Below are 8428 nucleotides of genomic sequence, written 5' to 3' on the forward strand. Positions count from 1 at the left end.
GTACCATTAACAGCCTACATAATTTCCCACTCCACACCCCCAGCTGCCGGACTAATATCAGGGGTGGGACACAATGGTCAGTACCATATAGACAGTTAGACACAGGATGGTTCTTTCTTCCTAAACTTTTTTTTGTAGTTTTGTCCGCGATAGATATGATCACTTCCCTAACTTGCCTGAGGAGAGTTTAGACAATCTTCTTACTACAATAAGAAAGGCATGACTTCACATATATGTTGTACAAACAAATCTGAACCTTATCTCCAACACTTTGAATCCTGTGAAGGTTGTTTGGAAAGACGATTTGGGGGAGGACTAACCTCGCCTCACCAGGCTTTCCTGGTCTCTGTTTCAAAAGTCTGTATGATCCGGTCAAAAAATAGTACTACTGACCCATGTTTGGCATATTTGCCCTTGTCTACACATCAAATTTTGCAGCATTGATATTATTATTATTTCATTGTTATTTTTTATATTTATGTGTACTGCGTAATTGTCAGGTATTTGTCACAATTATGGCCTCTGCCATGTAAGCTCTGTCCTGCTTAATGTTTCCCCCGGATGTGACTCTGCCCTTGCCCAGGGTGTGGTGTCCTCCCCCTTGAGCTCTACTCCTCTCCTCATTGGTTGAGAGACAGGGTCCACCTGGGATTCCCAGCTGTGACCGTTTGTGTTAATTGAGTCCTCAGGTATTTATTGGCACTTTGACTTTGCTTGTTTGTTATATCTTCCTTTTGCACTGAGAGTTTGTTTGTTAGTGCAGATAACTTTGGCTACCATTTAATGCCCTGTGTGGTGTGCCTCTGTTAATTATGAGTTTTATTTGTAAAGTAAGTCATACAGTGACTCTTAATGGTGCATTTATAATGGTGCATTTATATAGCGCCTTTAGCCACGGTGCTTTTTGTGCATTACATTCACCCATTCACACACACATTCATACACCGATGACGGTGGAAACCATGCAAGGCACCAACCAGCACATAGGGAGCAATTTGGGGTTCATTGTCTTGCTCAAGGACACTTTGACACTATAACTCTGGGGGAGCCCGCGGTTCGAACTGGCAACCTTGCGGTTCCCATCCGGCCACTGAGCCACCACTGCCCCCTCTCTTCTTTGGTTCCTGAGTATTTTTGTGACAGTATTGTAGTTTGTGTTGTGCCTCGAGCTCCTCCCCCTTTCTGCTTTAAATTCATAAACAAAGTTTACCACTAAAATAAAAGAACTGTACATGGCTGCACTTCCCCTGCATGACATACATCAATTTCAACAGAGGTTACACATTCATATGAAATGTAATCATGAAACACCCCTTGAGGCAGAACTATACATGCAGTGCTGTATGGGGAATGTGACGTTTACCCTGACACTTCTTTATGTCCAGGGGGGGCATGATGACAGATTATAAGAACTGATTATAGTCATCATTACATTTAGCATGTAATGTATTTATATTTATGCAATGAACCAATGCCTAGATGTTTTGAGTGGTACGACTATTCAACACAGAACCATTAGGCCTATAAGGCATTTTGATCATCATAAAAACAAGATGCATTACATGAGTTATGATATAATATAGCAATAATAAGCTGCAAAAATGCAGATGCCTTCAAAAAGTCAAATAATGACCGATATATCAGCCCCGACTGACATATCAGTCAGGCTCTAATCATGACCTCATTATGGATGTGCTGTGCATAAGCAGGTCATTTTGTAAACAAAAGCTCCCCAGATGTCTTCACTACGTCGGGGGAGTGATGCCAAGAACAGACAGTGATCGATTAGATAGATTGTGTGGTTAGTGGACACAGACACACAGATGTAGATGATCACATCTACATTGTATATCTACAGCTTACATCTGTGTGCGGTTCACTCACACACGCACGCACGCACGCACGCACACACACACACACACACGCACGCACGTCGCACGCACACCTCAGCTTTCTGTGATTAGGGCATAATTCTGTTCAGTTGCAGGGAGTTTCACAGTATAGACTAGTTTGCACTTGTCTGCAGCTGACACAGTAGCTGATTACACACACACACACACACACACACACACACACACACACACACACACACACACACACTGCCTGCATGCACATTTTACCCCCTTTAACACTTTGCACCTTGTGCCTGTGGTGGGAATCCTATTAAATGTCAAAATAGCCTACAGACAGACAGACAGACAGACAGACTGACAGAAGTTTTGGTAAACATAAATGTCATCATTTAAACTAGTACTGAGATGTTTTTGTATTGTGGTTTTGTCTTTTACAAGAGAAAGGTTAGCTTGGAGCAGACTGGACCTCTGGCGTTGTTGAAAACAACATTACAACGAAAGAAGAGCCAGAAGCCTAAAGGAAAAGGGATGGTTTTTATAGGATTAATCCCAAAGATCTCGCAATGACAAAAACATGCAACTCTGAGAGAAACCAAAGAAACTAAGTTTAAGGTTTCATTTATTAAAACCTTTTCAAGACAGATTACATATAGTTTAGTTTTTAAAACAGTGAATCCTGAAATGTGTCAAACCTTCAGCATCACAATAAATGCATGAAAATAAACATGAACATCAAAATGATTGGTAAAACAATCCATATCCATATTCCGGGGTCAAACATAAAAAATTAAATAAGTAGGATATTTATGAAATACTTTTGAAAAATGTTGGAATTGTTTTTGCTGAAAAGTTGTGCTTAAACTTCTTAAAATCTTTTGAAATAATACATTTTTATTAATGTAGGAAACGGAAAAAGGAGATACTCGCGGCCCCCTAAAAATTGGTACGCGACCCAAAGATGGAATCCGTGAGATGGGTCCCGTGGCATAAATGTGATAAATGTACTGTTTGTACTCACCCATTAAATAATTCCAAAGACGTGGAGTGAAATATTGTCCTCTAGTTTCATATCCATGTGAAAGTTCTGGCACAAAACGTTTATTTAGTCAAATATCTCCACTTTTTCACGAGCTGCACCCGGACGGCATTCTCTCCGGGCGAGGGCCCGGAATGACAGCTGAACTTTATCAAAACTTCCTCTGATCATCACCAATTGACCAGGGAAGCACAAATGTTTGGGGCACACAATTGGCAGGTGCCTTGTGATAGGTGCTGGGTAATTAATCACACCACCTGCCAATTGTGTGTCCCAAACATTTGTGCTTCCCTGGTCAATTTGTGATGACGTTTGTGGTCATCGATCATTCCGGGCCCTCGCCCGGAGAGAATGTCGTCCGTGTGCAGCTCGTGAAAAAGTGGATATATTTGACTAAATACACGTTTTGTGCCAGAACTTTCACATGGATATGAAACTAGATGACAATATTTCACTCCACGTCTCCACGATTATTTAATGGGTGAGTACAAACGGAGCATTTATCACATTTATGCCGCGCACATTTAATTTCTACCTATGCCTGTGATACAGAAGTACGAAGTTTACGAAGTATATGAATGATCACAGACATTCTCCCAGGGCTCTGCACAGGCTCTGTTTTCGCCCTACACTAGCCAAATGTTCAACCCAGAATAGGGACGCTAGGGTTCATGTGGTTAAGGGCATGAAGAAAGAAGGAAAGAGAGTTCATGTGTTTTCGTTTTGCTCGTGTTCCGTACATGTGTTCCCTGTGTCGAAGAAGTGCGTAAGTGGAGTTGGGACTGCAGGCAGGAGATGTACTGTCAATGAGGCTGTTGGAGATGCGCATGTAGGGTGGTCTCATTATGCGTGTGAAGGAGTTAATCCAATCCGTGTATCTTGCGTAAGTATGTCAGAATCTTGTTTACGAGTGAGGAGAGGACGGAGAGGGAGATCAGCCGGAGCAACAGGAGCGGTATTGCGGTCTCTGTACTGCACTGTTGTGATGAAAATCACTCGATATATACCGAGCAATCTTCGTTCCTACTCTCACCTTATAGCCTAAGATTTAGTCTCTCGTAGATGTATTTATCGATTCTGACATTTTCAATCTACGAGAGTCTTTTCCCCCAGGACCTAGCTTTGCACTTAACATGTACAAATGCAAAATCTAAGGTGCTTACATTGCTGCCCCACTTCTCAGGTTGACCTGCGATCTGTTTTTAAAATCCATCCATTTACACCAATAAAAAAAGGTGTTTTGATCCACTCTGACTCGGAAATTCGGAATCTGTCATCCGTCTTGGATCTGTCCTCCATTGTAACTACGCAACAGCGCCCCTGGTGGTCTGGGTTGCGCAGCCAGTTGCACTCATTGGGGGAGACGAGGAGAGATCCAAGATGGATGACAGATTCCGAGACATGTGGATCAAAACACCTTTTTTTTTTATTGAAAACAACGCATCTATGGGTTTTAAAACGCAGATGGCAGGTCAACCTGAGAAGTGTAAGTGTAGCACCTTAGATTTTGCATTTGTACATGTTAAGAGCAATTCTAGGTCCAACGACGACCCATGGGTAATGAAGGCTTAGACTCTCGTAGATTGAAAATGTCAGAATCGATGAATACATCTACGAGAGTCTAAATCTTAGGCTGCTCTCACCTATGGTCATGAAGTGTGGGATATGAGCGAAAGCGTAAGATCACGGATTCAAGCAGATCTCCGACGGGTGGCTGGCGCCTCCCTTAGGGATAGGGTGAGATGTTCTATAGTCCGGGCGGGAATAGGGCAAATGCTCCTTCACTTTGAAAAGCTTAGGTGGTTCGGGCATCTAGAACGGAGGCCTCCGGGGCATCTCCCTAGGGAGGTCCTCTCTGCACGTCCAAAGAAAGGAGGCCCCCCGGGAGACCAAGGACCAGATGGGGGGAATTATATCTCCACAGTGGCATTGCAGGATGAAGTGGCTAATGTTGCCTGGGAGAAAGAAGAGAGTGAGAAACACATAAAACGGCACACTAGTCTATGACACACTAAAGTAAAAGCATCTGGACAATAGACAGAGGGAGAGGGAGAGAGAGAGAGAGAGAGAGAGAGAGAGAGAGAGAGAGAGAGAGAGAGAGAGAGAGAGAGAGAGAGAGAGTAGCAAGGAGAAATGTGGATGAATTAAAGGACAGAGAGAGGGAGGTCTGGGAGACTGTGGGTGGATGGAGAAAAAGTCAGACAGACAAGCAATTAATGTCTGTGTGCTTGTGTGTGCGCACGTGTCCCCTTTGTCTGTGTTGACTCTGACTCATAAATGGTGCGATTTATGAGGATGTTTGATTGTTCTGATTGTTAACCCCAGTCACATGTGTCCTGATCGTCAGTTGTGTTCACCTGGTATGTGGTATTTAAACCGTCAGTTCCTTGTGTTCCATGTGAGTTTGTTGATGTTGCTGCAATATGGGTGTTCTCTTTGACTCAATAGTTTCCCTAGTGTATTCCTTTAGTATAAGAATTGATTGTGTAACTTTCTTGTGTTCCTAGTGTTTGTCATTAAATTCTTGTGCACTTGACCTGCTCTGCCCCAGCCTCTCTGTTAAAGGTATATTCAGTGAATGCACTTAATTCAAATATCACTTCTTTTTTTGTTTTGTTGTGATAATCCTCCCTACTATAGAGTGTGCTGACCATATAAGGAGTCCCTCCCTGTCCCCAGTTAACCCCTGGGGCCAAAAAACCGTAGGTTTCGTTTTTGGCTAGGTGGCCCAGCCTTCATCAAATCAGGATAGAGAGGGGCCTTCAGCCAATCATGATCGAGCGGGGGCGGGCCTTGGTGTGCGTGCTGTTGGCCTGTTGTGTCCCCCCACTGTCCCCCCACTGTAGTGCGTGAATGTGCACATCTTGTTACCGGGGCAGACCGGGGGGGGGGGGGGGGGGGGTTCCAAATCACCCAAATCACTGAATGCTCCTTTAAGCATTTGGGCCCACCATCTCCTACCTCGCACCAGTCCGATGGTGTGAAATGTGACTAACCCTAAACCCTAACCTAAACCTCACAAAACCTATGGCTAACCCTAATCTCACACCAATCTAACAATCTAACCTACTGTTTTCCCTGTACACCAAATCTCTTCAGCAAAAATAGCCGATCTACAAGCGCACAACACACTCACATGTGAGCTTTTAGACAGTATAATGACTATAGGATTCAATTACACTTGAGATGTCTTCAGTGCACCTGATGTTGTTTCTGTTGACACAAGTCAACAGATAGATAGATAGATAGATAGATAGATAGATAGATAGATAGATAGATAGATAGATAGGTATATGAATACGGGGCAGAATGTTAATCTCAAACAGGTGAGACATAAAACTACAAAATGTGAATTATTTCTTCAGGATCGGCGAAAGACAGAAACTATGCAGCTTGGATGTGTGAAGTGCTGATCTGAGTCACTAAGGAGGTGTGTGTGTGTGTGTGTGTGTGTGTGTGTGTGTGTGTGTGTGTGTGTGTGTGTGTGTGTGTGTGTGTGTGTGTGTGTGTGTGTGTGTTGTAAATCTTTTGTAGAACATTCTCTTCTTTCTAAATAATCTTTTTATACACTCCCTACACACACACACACACGTGCGTGCGTGCGTGCGTGCGTGCGTGCGTGCGTGCGTGCGTGCGTGCGTGCGTGTGGACTTGAATGGATCATAGATAACTCATCATCTCTTGTTGGCAGGGACACTGAGACGTAAAACACACATGTGTGTGTTTGCCTGATGTCTAATCAGTGGACTTCCAGTCCCAAGCTGTCTTCTCTTTTCCCCGTAAGTTATTATTATTAAGGGATAAGTCAGTTAAAAAGTTGTTTATTCCAATAAAACTAAATAGGCCTACAAGTTGTGTTTTGTTTGCTTTGGCAAAAGATTCAATGTATAAACTTATTTGAATTAATTAATTATATTATCATTGCGACCATAGGCGACCTATGGTTACTATGAAAACCTGAATGTCTTGTTAGTCTCGTGTCACGTCACGCCTATATGGTCACGTCTCAATATGTGCTTCTCAACTGTGCCGTATTAAGAAGCTCTTTTGTTTCAGGCCTGAAAACGTCAATCAATAAAAGAAGGAAAAAAACATAACCACATCAAACCCTGGATAGTGGTTTGACATACTAGATCTGGATGTATAGGGAGCCGGCCAGCAACTCTACATGTGACCTCAATGACACCAGATTAATAGTTTAACTCCTGCTTCTCAACTGTGCCGTATTAAGAAGCTCTGTTATTCTTGCCCTCAGGGCGTCTTACTGGTATTATATTAATATAGTAACAGGTGTATTGATGTTCTCGAGTATCCAATGTTAATTGTCTACATTAGTGGACAGTGAGACGCTGGCCTTCACAAACGTAACACTGATTTCAGACACAACAGAAAGAAACCATTGCCATTACCATCTACTGTATACTGTAGGCTAGACGTGGATGCCTACTGTATGTCATTATAATGAGGAATTCGTTGATAAAGCTGCTGCAATGGAAAACCTTTGTTTGTTTGTTTTTTTTGCCTCAAAAGTGAGAGGCTACTTGTACTTGTCAGGCTACAAGTAATTATCAATGGAAACCAGTGACATGGACAAAGTAACGCCCGATATTTGTTGCAGCATGATGGGCGCTACAAATCATAGTTGAGCAGAGCTTTTCAGTGATCCAATGACGCAGTGAAGCATCAAGCAATCTAGCTTTTATTTCACCATTTCCACCCCCCTTCTCTCTCCCCACAATTCCTGCTCCATTCCGTAAATGGAAGAAAAGCTCATTCTTGCCGCTAACCCCATGTGCCCTGTGCTATTGAACCATACCCTTTACTTTTACAGTGTGTCTTGAGCAACACTTCAACGGTGACTCGGCAGCATTGTAGCCAATCACGCGTATACCCCTTGGGCCTACTGTAAGATATATATATTCTCACAAACACATTTCTAAAACACTGGTCTGTTTTGGCCTCTGGACCAGTATTAGCCTCTTGCCTACAGAAAGTGTCCCAGCTTGCACAACAAGCTGGTGCAGGCCAACATTAAGGCAGACAGGTCCGAAACATACTGTTTTAGCTCCCCCAAAAGATGGCAATTATCCATGTGGCAATTGTGCCCATGATGTGCCACACAACCTGAACACATGCAACCATCTTTAAACATCAAAGTAAAAAAGAAACTGCACAAAATAAGTTTTCCTGTTAAGGGTTTTATTACATGCAGCCGCAAAGAAATGAATGAGCAATTTATCCATTAAAATGCCCTTGTGATAAGATTTCTAAAGGCAGAACTACACGCATGCTGAATTAAATGAAAGGATTAATCACAAGATTGAACTTCATCAGGTGCAAATGATATGAAACCTCACCTCCCATCTCCTCTCTAGGATTCCAGGGCATTAAACACATTGAACTGCCAAGAGTGGGAGATATTGCATGTATTGCTTTTTCTTTTCTTTATTATTATTAAAAAATAATAATAATAACTGGAGCTGGAGCTTATGTGTACGGATATAACTAAACTTTGCTGTTTCATAGCTTTGCTTAATTA

At 42.6% G+C, this 8428-nt stretch overlaps 1 long non-coding RNA gene across 1 annotated transcript; it reads left to right on the top strand.

The window, feature by feature from the left end:
• The first annotated feature begins 6259 nt into the window (after nucleotides 1-6259).
• LOC306927744 lies at nucleotides 6260-7346 on the top strand. Its single transcript, XR_013790572.1, has 3 exons — nucleotides 6260-6319; nucleotides 6581-6668; nucleotides 6946-7346. It is a non-coding gene; the product is annotated as an uncharacterized lncRNA (long non-coding RNA).
• The last annotated feature ends 1082 nt before the right edge of the window (nucleotides 7347-8428 follow it).

The sequence above is a fragment of the Electrona antarctica genome (genome assembly GCF_951216825.1).
Source record: "Electrona antarctica genome assembly, chromosome: 8".
NCBI lineage: Eukaryota > Metazoa > Chordata > Actinopteri > Myctophiformes > Myctophidae > Electrona > Electrona antarctica.